The following is an 18,805-nucleotide window of genomic DNA, read 5'->3' as shown; positions in this document are numbered from 1 at the left end:
CCTTGCTGAATAAAAGTATTGATTTTATTTTAAAAAAAAAGAAAGAAAAAAAAAATTACTGATCCCAAATTACTGACCAGTAGTGTATATTGTTATTACAAAATATTTATATTTTAAAAACATAGCTTCTTTTTTTTTTTTTTACTTTTTATTCATCAAAGTATCCTAAAAAAGTATCACATGTTCTGAAAAAATATTAAGCAGCAGAACTGTTTCCAACTTTGATAATGAATCATCATATTAGAATGATTTCTAAAGGATGTGATAATGATCCTAAAAATTCAGCTTTGCATCACAGAAATAAATGATAATTTAAAGTATAATAAATTTAAAAACAATTATTTTAAATTGTAATAATATATCACAATATTACAATATTTTTTTCTGTATTTTTGATCAAATAAATGCAGGCTTGATGAGCAGAAGAAACTTCTTTCAAAAACATTAACAATAGTAATGTTTCCAAACTTTTGACCTGTACTGTATGTATATATGTATGTGTATATATATATTATATATATATATATATATATATATATATATATATATATATATATATATATATATATATATATATATATATATATATATATATATATAATTATTTATTTGTTTACAAAGAAATTACTTTGAAAATACCCATTCAAATAATATATTATTTATATTTTGGGCCAAATAATGTAAGAGGTATTTAATTTTTGTTGTGTTTTTTTTTAAGGCTTATAACCTTTTAAAGGTGCCATGTGTAAAAATTGAGGTAAAAATATCCAAAAAATGACCTACACGCATCAAAAGAATGAGAAGAAATAAGGGCGATGATGTCATTAAAAAAATGTCAAGTTATAGTGCTGCAGAGATATCAACCTTAATTAGCATAAGCATTACTAGCCACGGCCCGACAGGTGTCGTAATACCAGTTTCGGCCATGGGAGGCGGTATGCAGGCAACATAACCACCAGCCAACCTGCAATACACGAATAACTCGCACGGCTTGTGGGCGTACTTGAAGCTGATGTCAAGCAACCGCGTTCGGAATCACAAATCAAATCCGATAAGAAAAGGAGCCGAAACAGAGTAAACATCGGCACTGCTTTCCATCGCTGGAGACAACTGATGGACTTGAAAGAAATGAGCTTCGACTCCGAACTTGCAACATTTCTTTTGGATTGGTAAGTAAGATGCTGTTAGTATTTCGCTAGAAGTTTGTTTTATATGTTTGCGTATTGTTTTCGGGAAGTTATAACATAGAAATGTATCGAAGGCTGTTCGATAAACTTGCTAATGTTAGCGCTGGCTAACCGTAGCTGCGTTTGATAATTAGCTAGCTATAACTTACCCACAGATCCGATCCGGTTTTCACCTGTTATCTACCAAAGCCCGTCTCTACCAAGCTGATGCTAAAATGTAACATTACCTAAGAAGCTTGATGATAATGAACCCGAGAGAGAGAGAGAGAGAGAGAGAGAGAGAGAGAGAGAGAGAGAGAGAGCGCGGCCCGGCCGCGCCACTCACTCACTATATTCAGAGTGCTCAAGTTTTTGAAAGCGTGTGAAAAGAGTCAATTGCGTGTGTCTCACGGTGAATGCTTGAGAGTTGGCAGCTCTGGTTACGTTGGTTGGCGCTAGCTTGGTCAACATCAGCTGTCTGATGTTGACCAATGATGTTGACAGAATGCTGTCTGTCAAATTAATTTAATTCAAATAATGTGTATATACAACTCAAAATGTAATATGAACATATTCACTGGTAAAGGTGAAGGGGAGTAGCTTGAAGATGTCATGTTTCAAAATCACTTGACATCACCCAACCTTCCTCTGGAGGCAAAACGTCCTTTAGGCTTCGGCTATGGCTCTAGGGTTGTTGTGAAGGTAGGGGCGGAGCAAAGAGACTATGCCGTTTCTCGTTTGTTACTCTAGAGTAGACCAATTCACTTTATTGAGGCATACTGCCCCCCATCTGGTATGGAATGTGGAGTATGACTTGATTTTTTTGCCAGACATTACACATGGCTCCTTTAACAAAATGTATTAATTTGCCACTGGGTATTGTTAATCAAGTAAAATGAGTTGTGAATGTAATTTCATGTTGACTTTCAAGTTGTCGGTGGTTGATTGTGTGCACTTCTCCTAAAATCATTACTCAGTGTAGCTTTTACAGGCACACTGTGGAAATTGGAAATCGAAGCCTTATTTAAATCCATAAAATCTCAATGAAGCGTAGCCTTTGCTTCTAAATAACTGTAAATAGCAAAGCATTACTGAATATTTATTGCAAGGTAAATAATGGGGGAGTCATAACCTTGAGGCAGCTCCTGTCGATAGGGTCCATTGGAGTACATTTTGGATGGACCACCCTTACATCCTCTCGACCACATTCCAAGGCTGACCACAGCTCCACCACAATCGTCTGGACAAATCCTGTAAATCCGCTCAAAGTTTAACTAGTTTAACAGCCTCAGATCCTAATTTCCATGTTAAAACATTAGCCTCTATATTGAACAACGCTGTCTCAGTAAGTAACCTCATGTACAAGCCCTAAATCAATATAGTAACAGGAAATGTAATGATTGCAGAAACACTAACAATGTACAATACATTCAGGAAAATTTTAACATGACCTTTGCTGTCTGAAGCTATGAGGAGAAAATATAGAAGATGCTGCTCTTAACTCTCAAGATGTACATTAAATTGGTCATAATTAAGTCTTCTAGCTACCTGAGCTTTGCAAAGCCACGATGCCTGGGGCTGTAGAGGCCACTTGGGTCACCATCACACCATAACCAAACTTCTCACACCTGCTGACCTGAGATTAGAGAAAGAATGGAGGAAATACACAGTAATAGGTTACCTTTCTGAGTCTTGAAATACGCAAGCAATAAAAACAACTGCTTGCTTCAAATCATTTATAAAAAATGAAACCAGATTTTTATTTTCCTAATGAAAACATAAGTAATGCATGCACATGCAAAACTCATTACCACTATACTGGGGCACTTTGAGGTGTTGCTACATATATTATAAGATAAAACAATATGTTGACCACCACACTGAGATCACATGATCATCATCAGATCCAACAGCAAAATATAGATAAACAAAAATATTTATTGTTATCACAGGGAAAATTTTTTATTTTTATATAAAATTCTGTCATTATTTACTTGCTTTCATGTTATTGCAAACCTCTACGGATTTTTTGGAAGACATCTTGAAGAATGTTGGTAACCAATTTTGGTTCCAAATTGACTTCCAATGCATTTTTTGTTCATACATTGAAAGTCAATGGGAAATGAAACTAACATTCTTCAAAATATCTTCTTTTAGAAGAAACTGAATGACTTGAGGGTGAGTAAATGATCCAAGAATTGTCTTTTTTGGGTGGACTATCCCTTTACTGCAAGTATCACTAGCCACTAATATTAATATCAGAATAAAGCACTTTTGAAAGTGCCATCTGATTTTAATACCTGTAGTTTTTTGGTAAATCTTGAGAACATGTAGGTGACACACTCATTGATGGCTCCAGTCTGTTGGAGGAGTAGCAGCCCTTTTGGTGTGGCAGCAAAATTGAGCAGATTGTCCAACAACATCTCTTCCCAGGCCACCCTGCAGAACCAAGACAAAAGATTCAGCATGAATGCTAATTATTTCTTGTTCTTGTTGATTTATTTCCACAGAACAGCGCTGGCAGGCCAAGCTCAAGTTTAGCACAGAAACAAACAGCTTGTGTAGGAACAAGAGAACACTGGAGGCGTGATGGAGGCATTCTCACACACTCTGCAGCTCCTGGGAAGTGATCACTGGGGGAGCTCCAGGAACAGGAGTAGGAACTCTCTCCGACACGGAGCTTGTCTGCGGGGGAAGAGAATTCACTGTCAGGCTGGACTGCTACACTGCATTTAAACCCTTCGCCTAAATAATGAGACGACACGTTGAATGCAATGTTGATTCCTCACGCCGCTCCAACTTGCCCTTATGAAGGAAGGGGAACCCCGGGAGGTTTCATTACTGACGGCGCAGCACTTTACTGCTGCTTCTGTATTTCACAAATCCTCTTCACACAGCCCACAGAACGGACGTTCAGCAGTTCTTCCAAAATGAATACCGTTTTGCTTGGGGAACATACACTGTAGGAGGTAAAGCTGCTGTCCAGACTAAGCTGAAAAATGGAGTCTTTATTTTGGCTGTGAGATGACTGATAATAACAAAATATACATTTTCAATAGGCAGAATTTCATGTTTTGTTACAGTGTCTCACTAAAAAAAAATTAACACAAATTAAGTTAAGCTTTTAAGCTGAATCTATGCAAAGAGATACACTACTGATGGTCAGCAAGTTTTTGCCTTAATTTTTTCCATTATTCCATTATTATTTATTCATTTTATTTTTTAAAAGAAAGAAAGAAAGAAAAATAATTTCATATTCAAAACGCATACATTCCATTTGTCAAAAGTGACAGTAAAGGCACTTATAATGCTACAAAAGATTTCTATTTCAAATAAATGTTGTTATTTTGAACCATTTATTTAGTATTTATTTTTGTTTCCACAAAAAAATACTGAGCACAACTGTTTTCAACCTAATAATCATGTTTCCTGAGCACCAAATCAGCATATTAGAATAATTTCTGAAGGTTCGTGTGATACTGAATAGTGGAGTAATGATGCCGAAAATTAAGCTGTATTTTTATTTAATAAATGCAGCCTTGGTGAACATAACAGACTTTTAAAGTCATTTAAAAAAAAAAAGTGTATTTGTCAATATGAGACAGGGAGTGGTCAGATTCCCAGACAAAAAATCATGAGACAATTCAGTAAATGATGTGTTCCAGTCAGTGTTAAACATGACAACATCAAGGACAGACTACACAAGTTACTTTATGGTTAAAGAATTGCTTAATAAAGTTTGGAATAAACCGTCAACTACAGAGTAAACTGGTAATAACTGAATTAGTGAGGCTAGTGTGTGTAAAGGTCACCGTTCTCCAGGCTTTAGCGATGCACTCATGCAGGCTGTATGGCCGTAGAACTTGCAGCCCCTCGCAGGTGTTGTACATCTGCCGACAGACAAAGATGAAGGCCCCGCTCACAGCAGGAGGAATCTCCAGCTCGCTGAACACATGCAGCTCTTTTGCCAACAGCCTCTGGGTAAACTGTACCACCACATGTGCTGCTGAAATACTGTGAAAATAACAACACAGTAATATAATACCATATCAAAGTACTTGGATCTCTGAATATTTTTAAACTGCACTTTTAACTGCTGGACTTGTATGGCCAAATTAATGGTGGCACAACTGTAGTTGTTGACAACCTGGGCTATTCTATTCTATTCTATTCTATTCAAATTAACTTTTTGTTTCTTTCACAAGGTATGCTACAACTCATCTCACTGAAGACACAGGTGTCAAAGGTTCCTTTCTTTTATTAAGAAACTCATTCTTTCATCTATGCATGCTGATGATATATATGGCACAAGTGCCGACTAGCTCAAGATGACACTAGCAGGAAGAAGAAATAATGAATGTAACCTGAGAGCAAAATTAGATTTACTTACCTTTCACCCTCGGCCGAGACGAGATTTCTGTCATAAAGCAGGAGTGATAAACCTCGTTCAGTGGTAGCGATCCTCGCCAGCATGTCTGCTATGTGAGTCAAGGCACTCTCTAGGGAATTTAATTTGGGCTGCAACAAAAGACAAATTGAAAATGCTTGGGGTGAACAGTATAATGCATATAAAAGGCTGCAGATGAGGTCTCTGATTAGATGTTATATATAAGGTTACCGTTTTATTTCAAGATTTAAATTAACAGGCTTCTTCTGTAGTGCTATAACTAAAATAAAATATTCTGTTTATGTTTTCCTTGAAGATACATCATGAAAATTGCATCAGTTCCTTTCTTATATGTGCTGTCACAAAGTTAGTTAAGAATCCATCATGCGTTATTTTACAATATAAATAATACATATAATAATACATTGTTTTGTTCTATTTTTTAAAGAAATTCAACAAGGATGCATTGAATTGATCTAATGTGACAGTAAAGACTGTTTTCAACAATCAATAATAAAAAAATGTTATAGCTGCACCCTAATATGTATATACTGAATGAAATATATATACTGTAGCTACACAGTATGTTGTTATGTTTTAATGTTAAAATAAATGAATAAAATCCAATGGAATTGATGTCACATTAACATAAATTCTTCCTGTGTTAGTTTTTCAATGCTTATGCAGTATTCAGCAACTTTTCTTTTTTTGCGAAAGTGTGAACTACAGTATTTGTCAAGATTGCCAAACGAAAAACTTTAAATTAGATGAAACGGCAGAATAGGGCCTAGTATAGAATGATTTCCTAATCATGTCTAGACTCTTGATTACGTGCTGATGGGAGTGTTCACGTTGTGCTGACCAGCTTTCCTTTGAGCAGGGTGATAACAGGAGCCAGCAGAGTTTCTATAACAGGGATTTGGTAGAGACACTCCACAGCACACTCAGTGCGGGTCACACAGGGTCCTTAACACCTCCATCACAAGATTAGTGGGGGACAGGGAGTCTAGAGAATACACGTAAACAAACACACATAAACACCTCTGTGATAACTTGTTAGGAGCTTCAGGACACCATGTTTGTTATCGGCCTTAAATGTTACTGCAGAGCTCAGTTAATGAATGATTTAAAGTGCAGCACAAACTACCCAATGAGGAAAAAAGAAAAAAAAGAACACGGAAACCATAGCCTACCTCTTTTTTAAAAAAAAAAATGTTATGTGCTTCAATATGTGATTTGTGCTTTATGCTAGCTGGTTAAAGCCTGGTTCACCTGAAAATGAGAATTCTGTCATCATATGCACCAAATTTGCAAGACTTTCTTTCCACTGTGGAACCCAAAATGAGAAATGTTGAATAATCTAAGGGTCAATGTTTTCGATGCAATTACAATAGATGGGGATTGAAGGTTTCAAACATTAAAAGGGACATGAATATTCTTAAGAAAATTCACATTTCATTTTATGTTCCATGCTAGACATAAAGTCATATAGGCTTGGAATGACAAGATTGAGTAAACAATGACAGATTTTTCATTTTTTGTGAAAAATGTATAATCAGTCCAACATAATAATATACTAAGTTTTCTTGATAAGGGTCATTTATTTTAAGTTCATTAACCAGAAGAAGATATAACAGAAGCTTATCCTGGCACTAATACAGTAATGTCACTGTGAGATGGATGATTTGGCACACCCATATTAGCACTAACATCTACATAAAAAAGTCATAAAAATCACATGCTTCGACTTTAAAACACAGGCGCGGTTTGAGTTTTCTGAGGTAGAGTCAATCAGAGTTTATTACTCTATTACTCTTATAACGCACCTGCATGTGTCATCTGACCGCAGGAAGGTTTTGGGTGTTGGTACATGATATTGATCAGAATCACAACTAAATCGGTCAAAGTTACCGGATCTGAAACAGGTGACAAATGTAGAGATAGTTTAGTGAGTCAGACTTGTTCTTCTCAAACATTATCCACAAGCTGGGTTTGTTTTCCTCCCCTCTTAACCTACCTCTCCGCTTCTTCACTTTAATGGGAAAAAGTTTCCTTCCATTAGTGTACATCACAAGCCTCCCGAGCACACACAGCGAGTGAACGAAGTAAACAAACTCCAGCTCTTTAGAAGTGTAGAGAGTTCTCCGAGCAGGGCCTGAGGGGCAAAACACAAGAACATCTCATTCGCAGAGCATGCTCTAAATGGATTCAGTCATTTGCATGTGACCTCCTGTTTCTAAATTAGCACTGAAATACAAATTTAAATCTTTAAAAAACCTGAGTGCAGAAAGGTTGAATATTTAAAAAGCATTAGAGAAGAAGTGGAGTGGTTAGGATTATTTTCTGGATTCCATAATCAGAAAAAAGAATGAAATTATATACTGCTTCAAATTTATAAACCAATTAAATAATATTTTTTATATAGAAAAGCATGAAGATAAATATTATTTTAAAGGGATACCCCACCCCAAAATGAAAATTTTGTCATTAATCACTTGCCCCCCACGTCGTTCCAAACCCACAAAAGCTACGTTCGTCTTCGGAACACAATTTAAGATATTTTGGATGAAAACCTGGAGGGCTGTGACTTTCCCATAAACTGCCAAGTAAATAACAGTGTCAAGGTCCATAAAAGGTATTAAATCCGTCGTCAGAACACTCCTTCTGCCATCAGACGTGCAATCTGGGTTATATGAAGCGACGGGAACACTTTTGTAAATGAAAAAAGAAAAATAACAACTTTTTTCAACAAATCCTTTGTCAACAGTCTCCTCTGTGTCTCTCCATATTACCGTATGCTCATAAACATCATCTGTATCATCCGCGCCACAAGGAAGTTGTTTTCTGACAACGACTTTCATACCTTTTATGGACCTTCTATTTGGCAGTCTATGGGGCAGTCACAGGCCTCCAGGTTTTCATCCAAAATATCTTAAATTGTGTTCCGAGCTTTTATGGGTTTGGATTGACATGGGGATAAGTGATTAATGACAAAATTTTCATTTTGGGGTATAGTATCCCTTTAATTTCAATTTAAATTTAAACAATTTTTTTTTTTTAATCTGTATTTTTTTTTTTAAATAATTCTCATGACAAATCAAGTACATTTCCTCCAATGATTCCCATAATGCAAAAAAGTAATTCTCAATACTGTAATTATGATAGCATTTATTATTCATTTTGAGCATTGATATATGGTGGTATACCTTGTTTAATTTATGCTGATTAAAACAAAATACACTGCAATCATCTAATCAGAATCCTCATTATGAATATCAAATATAAAATTTAAACAAGCAGCAGTAAAATGTCTGTATACGTTAAACTACTGAGAATTTGTGGATGGAAAATGTGCTGAATTGCCATTAAAAGATGGAATACAATGTAATATACATTTAAAAAACATATTTCAAGCATTATCTTTTTTCCTTTTCTTATTTTAAAATGTCAGCTGTATGTTTCTATGATACTGACCAGTTAGAGATTTTACAAGTGTTTTGACCTTGTAAAGATAAGGTAGATTGATTCCACTGAAATATGACATCTGAAATCTGTTGTAATACTATACATGTAACCAAAGTGACTATTCTGTGAAACAAACATAAACTGGCCCTGATCACAGAAACTACAGTAGATAAGTATTTTTTGAATACCACTGATGTGTTATGAATGTTTTACAGCTGTGGGTGGTTTGAAAGTCTGATTGCTATGGCTTGTGAATACAGCAGAAGATCAAGTCAATACTGTGTGCATGTTTTGGTGGGTTTTTTTCCATGTGAATCTTCCAGCTACAAAACAGAATCAGAATTCTGGTAAAGCTCACAATCCTCAAACCCTTGGAATTATCTCTGGCAATGATAATCTAGTTAGTTGACCATGTGAGGACAGTCTGTAGCAGCATACAGGGGAAAACATAAGCCAGCTGTCAGATAAAGTAAGATACTACATGTGCACATTGTGGGGTAAAAGTCCAGCCGTACCAATCTGCTGATGTTCAAGACTGTGGATAATTTCCAAAGTTTCTTCTCTAACTGAATCACAGGAATCGAAGTAATAAATGCACTGCTGCAGAGCATTAACAATCTGGGGAAAAGGATCCATAAAATCCAGAATTAATTACTTGAATACATTCTATCATTAGCACTGAAAAAACTGTCCATTTTTACCCATTTCATTTAAACTAGCCAGTGAATGTTGATTATGTTTGGATTAGAATATTATCATACAACAAAATATCCTATAATTTCTACAATGTACAGAATGAATACTGTGCTCAGTATGCTTATTTTAGATGCAAACCATTAAAATCATGCTCATAAAATCATGTGACAACAATGTAGCATAATATTTTTGAAATGTCTATTATATGGTTTACTGCATGGTATAACTACATGGTATAACTACTCACCAAAGACTTGTATTTCCTCTCAAGAAGTCTTAAGACAACAGTTCTGCTGTAGTAGCCATGCTAGAAGACAATATTTTGACATCACTTTTAACAGTATCACATACTGTATACATTTAAAAACACATTTTTCTAATCAGTATTTGTCATTTACATACCTAAACATCCTGAAAAGAGGATAAATTTACTTGAGAAGCAAAACTGAAAGTTTTCCTGTTTTAAGTGTAAAAGATCTGTTCATACCAATAACAATAACTAAACTCAAAATTGTAAAAATTCACACTATAACGATAAAATTGACAGGCAATAACCCTTACTAAATTTAAAACATGTGCAGCATTTATATTCACAGAACATAAATTAAGTATGTGCTTACAATAAACAAAACATTATGGCTAATGTAGTAATTATTTTAAGAAAAAATCAACTTAAGATATATATACAAGGCATGTTCTTTTTTTTAATGGAAAGTAAAGTTAAAATTCAAAAATACTAATTTAGAAAATGGATTTGTGTGTTTTGGTTTTGTTTATTCTTTGATAAAACCTTGGCTCACCATCCATTTCTTAAACCAGGTGGCTTTGATATCTAGCAGAGAGATTAAGTGTATAGGCTCTAGGGATTTTTCTGAGCCGGGACTGCTCATGCCCTGTTCAGAATGCAGAGCGAGAAGAGAGAGGGTGTTCTCAATGATTTCCTCCATGTACCTAGAGGAAAGGCACAGGGAAAAAAAATAAAAAATCATTTATATTCAAGCCAATCTGACACAATCAATATATAGCATAAAATATTTGGGAAATGTGTTTTTGAAACATGAAAGCTCAAGGCGAATTCTCAGGATGGTCCGTATCCAAAATGTTTGTCACTTCCTTCTGAAAGTCATTTATTAATCTCATCTAGAATGACCAGAAATAAAGAAAAGCTCATCTTTATACAAGCAGTGAAACTTTATTCATATTTTTATCCAAGCCAGCTAAACTTTACTTATCTTCATTCATAGGAGGAAGGAAATGTCACATACTTGTTTGAGGAGACGGGCCATATCTGGTCTGTTCGCATCAATACTTGTAGAGCCGCTGGGAAAACTCAACTTATGGTAGAGGAAATGAGCCTCCAAGCTTTTCGCTGAAGAGAGATGTTGACACTGTTGACACTGACGGACTGACATTCACGTATATACCGAATATTAAAAGATACTTCATACTGCTAAAATAAGCTTAAGCCATTACCTATGGTACTGTAGATATCCTTAGTCACATTTAATGGAGAAGACGAAAATGTTTTTGCAAAAAACTGAAGGACTTTATCCTGTGAAAGCAAAACATGTTAACAACAGTGTTATTTTAGTATCATCGTGATACTATGATACTATGTTTTCATTAATATTCTCAATTAGGTTTTTTTTATTACATTTTATTACGTTTTAATGATTCGTTTGTATGTTTTTCTCATTTTTTATTTCTTTATATATAGTTTTATATTATTAATAAAAATTTATATAGTTTATATTTCACTTTTAGTTTTAGTTACTGGAGTACAGCAATTTAAGCAAAAATTAAATGTTTAGGGTTTTAATAAGTTTTATTTTACTTCAGGTAATGATTTTTTTATGTTTTTAGTAGTTTTAGTTGATTATAACAACCCTGGTTTCATAATACATATAATAAACTCCCACCTATTGTGCGATTCAACGCTGTTAGTGAAACAGGTCATGGCCTCCCATTTCACATGACACCTCTTCTCTGTAAACTGCTTGAAAATGATGGCCCTTGTATTTCTACATTAAGCTGCTAAGGAAACTATTTTGTTGTTGAGGCCATGGCTAAGGTCAGTCCTTATTTAGCACTTATCTCTTACACTGAGCTCAGGGTCAGGGTCAGTGAGCACAGCAGAGAGGTTTCGGCGCAGGCCAGTCCAGCTTTCACAGCCTCAGGACATCAGAGGGAGGGGCATAGCAAAAAGACTGCAAAGCTTCCATGCGAACCTGCAATTAAACAGTTCAGGATGACCACTTCATCTCTGAATCAGAATGACAGTTCTCTCTTTCTACAATTGAAACTATGGGAAGTGGGTGTATCAAGACGAGATTTCACCTCTCGTGGTCTACCGGGGTCAAGCTTCTCAGCGATGACTTGAAGTTGTTCATGCTTGCTGAATGCATAGCTCTGCATGTTGAAATCAAAGAAGTTTAATGATTCAGTCTATGGTATGAATGTACAGTCATAGAATAAGAAAGGTTGAGATAACCACAATGATATGCTTGTCCAAGAAACAATAGGAGCCTCTGTAACTTATCTGAACTTATACAATAACCTGATTAAATGAAGAGTCACTGTCAGAGCAGTTGTTCAGTGTAATGACTGCTTGACTGCTCATGTTGGCTCTTCCTGTCCATTTCCTCTTTCTTCCAGCTGATCTTCCTAAAATTTATTGATCAGTGATTCCACAACCACCATCATGGTCTGTTTCAGAGTCTGCATCATCTGTTTATACCTACAGATTAAACACACACACACACACCCGATGTACTAACTACCCTACTCGGAGATATCGCTGAAACAATAAAACACACCAGAAAATCACTCCCATGAATCACTGATAATACCATAATCAATTTACGACAGTAATGAAGTACATTTACTTGAGTATTGTACTTATGTTCATTTCTTAAGTATCTGTACTTTCCTTGAGTATTATTTTTTTCTGGAAACTTAAGACTTTAACCACTTTACATTTGAAAGACAAATATCATACTTTTCACTCCACTAGATTTTTCTATCAAGGTCCTCGAAGTGAAAGTGAAAGTGACGTGACATTCAGCCAAGTATGGTGACCCATACTCAGAATTCGTTCTCTGCATTTAACCCATCCAAAGTGCACACACACACAGAGCAGTGAACACACACCACACACTGTGAACACACACCCGGAGCAGTGGGCAGCCATTCTTATGATACTCAGTCATGGTATTGAAGGTGGAGAGAGAACTGTACATGCACTCCCCTCACCCCACAATTCCCTGCCGGGCCCGAGAGTCCAACTCTCTAACCATTAGGCCATGACTTCCCACAGTAGATAAGTAGATAGTCGTTACTATGTAACAGCTTTGAAAGTCAGTGGGTGATTTTTGTCTTCTCTAAAATGTGACTTACACAGCTACTATTGTGTTGATGGGTTTTAAAGTAGGTTTTTTTTGTTCCTTAGTCTGTATTTACAGCAATTCACTGTCCACTCAGTTCAATTGTGGATGAATGGCTACAGGTAGATAAATGAGATCACTTGTTTCATTTCTATAGGTTTTTAACATGCTAAAAGCTCTTCATTCCAAAGATACTACATACTAGTCAGTGTATTCACTAGGCATAATGCATTGCAAGTTGCTTCAGAGGCATAAGGCATTGCAAGTATTACACAGCAATAAATAAACAGTGCATTGACATAATAAAAAAAAAAAACCTTCTGGTACTTAAGTACTTAAGAGCAAGTACTTCTGCACTTTTACTTAAGTAAAAAATGTCTTGACAACTTTCATTTATATTACCAGCAGTATCTGTACTTTGAAGTTGTGTACTTTGTCCACATCTGGTTTGAATAAATATGAAACACATTACTACTGTATCAGTTTCCACAAAAACATTAAGCAGCACAACTGTTTCCCAAATACAATAATTATATATATATATATATATATATTTTTTTAAATCAGCATATTACAATGATTTCTGAAGGATCATGTGACACTGAAGAATGGAGTAATGATTTTGAAAATTCAGATGTATCATTCATATACTGTATATTTTCTTGCCTTTATTACGACAGTACTCACCGCCAGGAAGCAAGTGGGAGAGAGAGAGGGGGACAGTATCAGGAAATATTCATGAGCTGTGACTCGAACTCGGGACGCCAAAGCACAACAGCGATATGCCATAAGGCTATTGGCGCAGACTCCTTTTTTTATTAAATAAATGATTGGCGAGCACAAGAAAATTCAAAAACATTTTTTAAATCTTACCTACCCCTAACTTTATTGTATTTTGCGATATATTGTGTATATGTTAAAAAACATCCCTTCTTATATTTTATATCCTCTTGTTGGCTCTGATTCATTTATGCAATTTGCAATGCTTTATGGGATACATAGTTCATTTGAATCCTATAAGACATTACTTACACAGTCTTGAGCCATGTGTTTTGCTTTAAAATCAGTGACTGTATTAGTGTTGTTATTTATTCTGAAGATGGCTGGTTTGTTTCATGGCGTAGAACTTTTTATTGAAAGAATTTTGAAAATATTTATGGAGAAAGTTAATGTTGAAAACAGCTGCTGAAACTGAATTATCTGAAAATATTCCATATCAAACTACTTTCAAAATTACATTTGTGCTTATATTTTTTGCATCATGCAATGAGAAAAGCGAAGCGTTTAATAAAACATCTTATTAGTTACATCGGAAAAACACACGGTACTTTTCCTTTCATCATTGCATTACATCATTGATGTTCATTTTCAAAAGATTCCTGACAATATTTTACTTTCTCCATTGCATTGATTCAGATATGTTTGCATCATGCAGTGAGGGGGAGCAAACATCCACAAAAGCATCTTATCATAAAAAGAAAAAATCACTTGGTAACAGGAATCATAAAAAACACATACTGTGTGGACCTCCCTAGTCCTCTTCGTAACAGCATGGACCAGGGTGTCCTGTCCTGGACCAATAGCATGACCGGCACCTCTGGTGAAATTCTCAGTCTCTTCTTCAATAACAGTTCCCAAACTGCTCTCTACATACTCCCGCAGGTAATAAACTTCACAAACTCATAGCTGAAAAACAGAGGGAGGGCATGAAAACAGATCAAACAAACAGTAATCACAATCAAGTTTAACAGGTACTGGAAGAGAAAGGTCTCTGACTTGTGAAAGTTCTTGTCATTTCCCTCCAAATGAAGCAAAATCTCCTCGGCACCATTCCTACCGATGGTGCTTTCCGGAGATTCTGTCTTTGACACTTTTTAGGAGCTCTCGCAGCAGGCTCTTGGAGCTCTGCCTCAATCCTCGCTGGAGAAAACTGAGACATCGCTTCTCAGGGGTGTGATTAGCTCTTTCTCTACAGGGGGTCCTCTCCTACTTAGAGAAACAACCCCAAGGTGCTAAGTAAAGGTGTGTGTTGACCTGTAGTAACATGGTGAGAAGTATAGACATCTATGTGGTACAGATTCCCACAAAGTTTAGATTCCTGGAATGATTTTGAAGGAGTTTCCATGTATGCTGGACACTTGTTTGCTGCTTTTTCTTCAGTATCCGACTCAATCCATTATACAGTAAAACAAACAATGCATTTTTTAAAATGAAATTAAATATGTATCCACAAATTGTATTTGTCCTATAAAACTCAGATTTCAAACATTAGAGCCATCGCCAAATCATAAGACACATAGAATCATGTCAAGTTTGCTCAAATTTGATTGGTTTATCTACATTACACAAGTCTAACTAATTATCCCTAAAAATATTTAACAGGGATAACATTTAGGCTACATCATAAGGATCCCATCCCTACATGTCATTAAATATTATGTACGTACTTAAACTTGAGGTGTTCAGAAGGGAATTCAAAGCGTTGGTATAAGTTTTCTTATATTTTTCTCATTAACAAATATACATTACGCAATACAGCTCACAGTTTAAACATTAATGTTACCTGCAACAATTTTTTCTTATCATGTCCAAACAGATGAGCTACGTCGTTTTCCTTAACATTAAAAATATTTCATAATCAGTCGTTTTCATAACGCACAAAGCTGTGTATAAATCAGCCTTAGCAGCCGTTAGCACTACCCGTTTCTATGGAAACAAGCCCAGCTGAGCTAAATCATCCGCAATAAACACACCCGTTATTTGCAAAAAATAACCTTCACGGCACAACCATAGGCATATATCCGGTGGTCTAAACGTTTACGTTAGTCGAATACTGCAAAAATAAATACGACCAAACCGGCAGAAATACGAATAAAAGGTGATGTTTTGCATGTTTTGACGCTGACTGAAGACGCCAGTGTTGATCACGTGACCACGAGTGTATCACGTGACTTTTAAATGTTCCCGGGTTTCCTGATTCACGTTGTGTGACAAAACCGAAGAGGAGAAGCTGGTGAAATAGTACTCGTATTAACAAACGTAGTCACGCTAGTTGAGTGCACACTAATTCGTTGAATGTAAAAGATTATATTTTTTTATTAGCACTCATTTACAGTAAATAATTGTACGGATTTCAGCTTATAATGGCCGCTGTTGACAGCTTCCAGCTTTTGTATAGAGAAATTGCCAGATCGTGCAGTTGTTATGTGGAAACGCTGGCGCTCGTGGGTGCGTGTTACACAGCCAGCAAGGCTGTGATATTTTATGAGGGACTGGCTATAGTCTGATAAGGCTTTCACTTTATTTCCTCGTCTTGTCCTCCCATAGAGATTCTTAGTCAGCAGTATGGACCATGGGCCTCTTATATGTGGTAGGTTTAAAAGCGAATAATCATCATATTTGAGTATCTAATTCATGCATTGAACTGTTGTGTTATAATAATACATACTGATATGTACCAAACCTAAATGGACAAAAATGCACCCCTTCACAAGCGTTTTTCCAATAGGTGCTTCAGAGGCCATAGCAAAGCATATGCAGAGGACCTGGCCAGACATGGCATCTGTGTGATTCTGATCAGCAGTGACATCATAACTTAGGTGACACTGCCAAAGCCATTTCAGACACTTACGGGGTAGAGGCCATTTTTAATAGAAGCAGATTTCAGCCAGGGCCCCTCAGCCTGCAAGCCCATTAAAGATGCCATAAGCAGTAAAGATATTGGATTCATTGTTAACAGTCTGGATGGGGTCTACTGGACCTCTTCTCAAGGCCTTAAGGACCTCTCTGAATCTATAGTGTGGGACACTATCAATAGAAATATAGTAGCTGCCACTCTTGTCACCCGTCGGCACTGCCCCAATATGGTGGACAGGGGAAAAGGAGCAGTGGTCAACATTTCTGATGGGCTCTGCTTGTGTCCGACTTCCAGAAAGGCTGCTCTTTCTGCATCTACGGTTAGATCTCTACTCGTTTTTCGATCACAGTTAGAGTGCTGCCATGATGATGTATTTTTGTAGACCAATCAGGAAGTGAGCATTACCATGGTTCTCTTTTGACAACACCCCAACAGGATTTTACGATTGGATTTTGGATTCTTGCAAAAAAAAAAAAACCCTGTGACCCAAAAAAAGTTTATGATTCTTCATGTTGGATAATCATGATAAATCTTCACAAATATGAAACACAACTTTTTATGAATTATGAAGCCTACAAATACAAATCGACAGAAGTTAAAACTACAGAACTACCCCATGGTCACATGACTTCAACATCATCACCTTTAAGTATCCCAACAACTCTTTTCTCTGAAAGTTTAAGTTGGAAATAGTTTTGAAGGAGTGAGACTGTAAAAGTGACTAGTGAGTACTGTAGATGAGTTTACCAGTTTTGGCATGATGACGTTTAATGTCTGACAACCTGTGTTTGTTCATTTAGCCATAAAACAATTAAAAAGTCTTTGAGCTTGGTTTAACCACACAGACCTTATTTTTGGGCATTTAATCATTAAAATAAATAAATAAATTACTTTCAGGGCAATGGAAGCAGAAGTGCTAAAATGCAAAAAAACTCGTTTTTGGGGTTTGGGCCTACAAAAATGTCATCCCTGCAGCACTTAATATCTATGGCAGTGTTTTAATTTGTCTTTATGATTCTCCTCGTGTTTAAATTCCCCACAGGCTTTTCTTGATAACTTCAGTCGCTCTCTGCACTATGAATATGGTCAGCGAGGAGTCTTTGTGCAGAGTTTGCTGCCTTTTAGAGTCTCATCTCAAGGATCCGAGGGTTTATGGTCCTTTTGCTGGCTGGTGCCAAGCCCACAAGTGTATGCCAGCCATGCCTTTCAACTCTAGGCATTTCTCACCGAACCACGGGATACTACTGCCTCATGCCATAACAGGTAGTCAATCAATCATTGTATTTTTTATATATATATAAATAAAACAAGGTATGTGTGAATTTAGTATTTCTATGCTTTTTATTTTTCTAGTTTCGACTGGCGCAGTGCATGCCAAGTGGGTATGGATGCTGGGATCACGTATATTTCACGAGGGCCACCTGACAGGGATGTTTCCCATCCATGTGAAAGACCTAGTTCTTGAACAGTGATGTTGCCAAGAGTTTTATTTTTGACCAAACTAACTGAAGTAGTTTAAGTCTTTGGTTCTTTTATATGTGATGATTTTGCTCACATTTTAACAAAAACCCACCAATTCACTATCTCAACAAATTTAGAATCCTTCATAAAGACCAATAGAAAAAAAACTTTTTTTTTTATGTGAATTGTTGGCCTTCGGAAAGTCATGTTCATTTACTGTACGTGTACTCAATACTTGGTAGGGCCTCCTTTTGCTTAAATTACTGCTTCAATCAGCGTGGCATGGGAGTGAGCATCAAGTTGTGTGGCACTGCTGAGGTTGTATGGAAAGCCCAGGTTTCTTTGACAGTGGCCTTCGTTTCATCTGCCTTTTTTGGTCTCTTGTTTCTCATTTTCCTCTTGACAATGCCCCCACAGATTCTCTATGGGGTTCAGATCTGGTTAGTTTGCTGGCCCAGTCTACGCACACCAACACCATGGTCTATAACCAACTTTTTGGTGCTCTAGGACCTTGGTTTCCAAATGAAATACAAACTAACTTGCTCTCAATTTGAAAAGTAGGACTTTGGACCACTGGGCAACAGTCCCAGTTCTTCTTCTCCTTAGCCCA

At 36.3% G+C, this 18,805-nt stretch overlaps 2 pseudogenes; one reads left to right on the top strand and one right to left on the bottom strand.

Annotated features, from left to right (window-relative positions):
* Positions 1–15,036, bottom strand: part of LOC109075921 — a 36,902-nt pseudogene extending 21,866 nt beyond the window's left edge.
* A 1,171-nt stretch (positions 15,037–16,207) lies between these two features.
* On the top strand, positions 16,208–17,994 carry LOC122144780 (annotated as a pseudogene).
* Positions 17,995–18,805: the final 811 nt, after the last annotated feature.

Source organism: Cyprinus carpio, unplaced genomic scaffold, assembly GCF_018340385.1.
Source record: "Cyprinus carpio isolate SPL01 unplaced genomic scaffold, ASM1834038v1 S000006759, whole genome shotgun sequence".
NCBI classification, from domain to species: domain Eukaryota; kingdom Metazoa; phylum Chordata; class Actinopteri; order Cypriniformes; family Cyprinidae; genus Cyprinus; species Cyprinus carpio.
The sequence above is the reverse complement of the archived record's forward strand: the minus strand, read 5'-3'. Positions and strand labels throughout refer to the sequence as shown.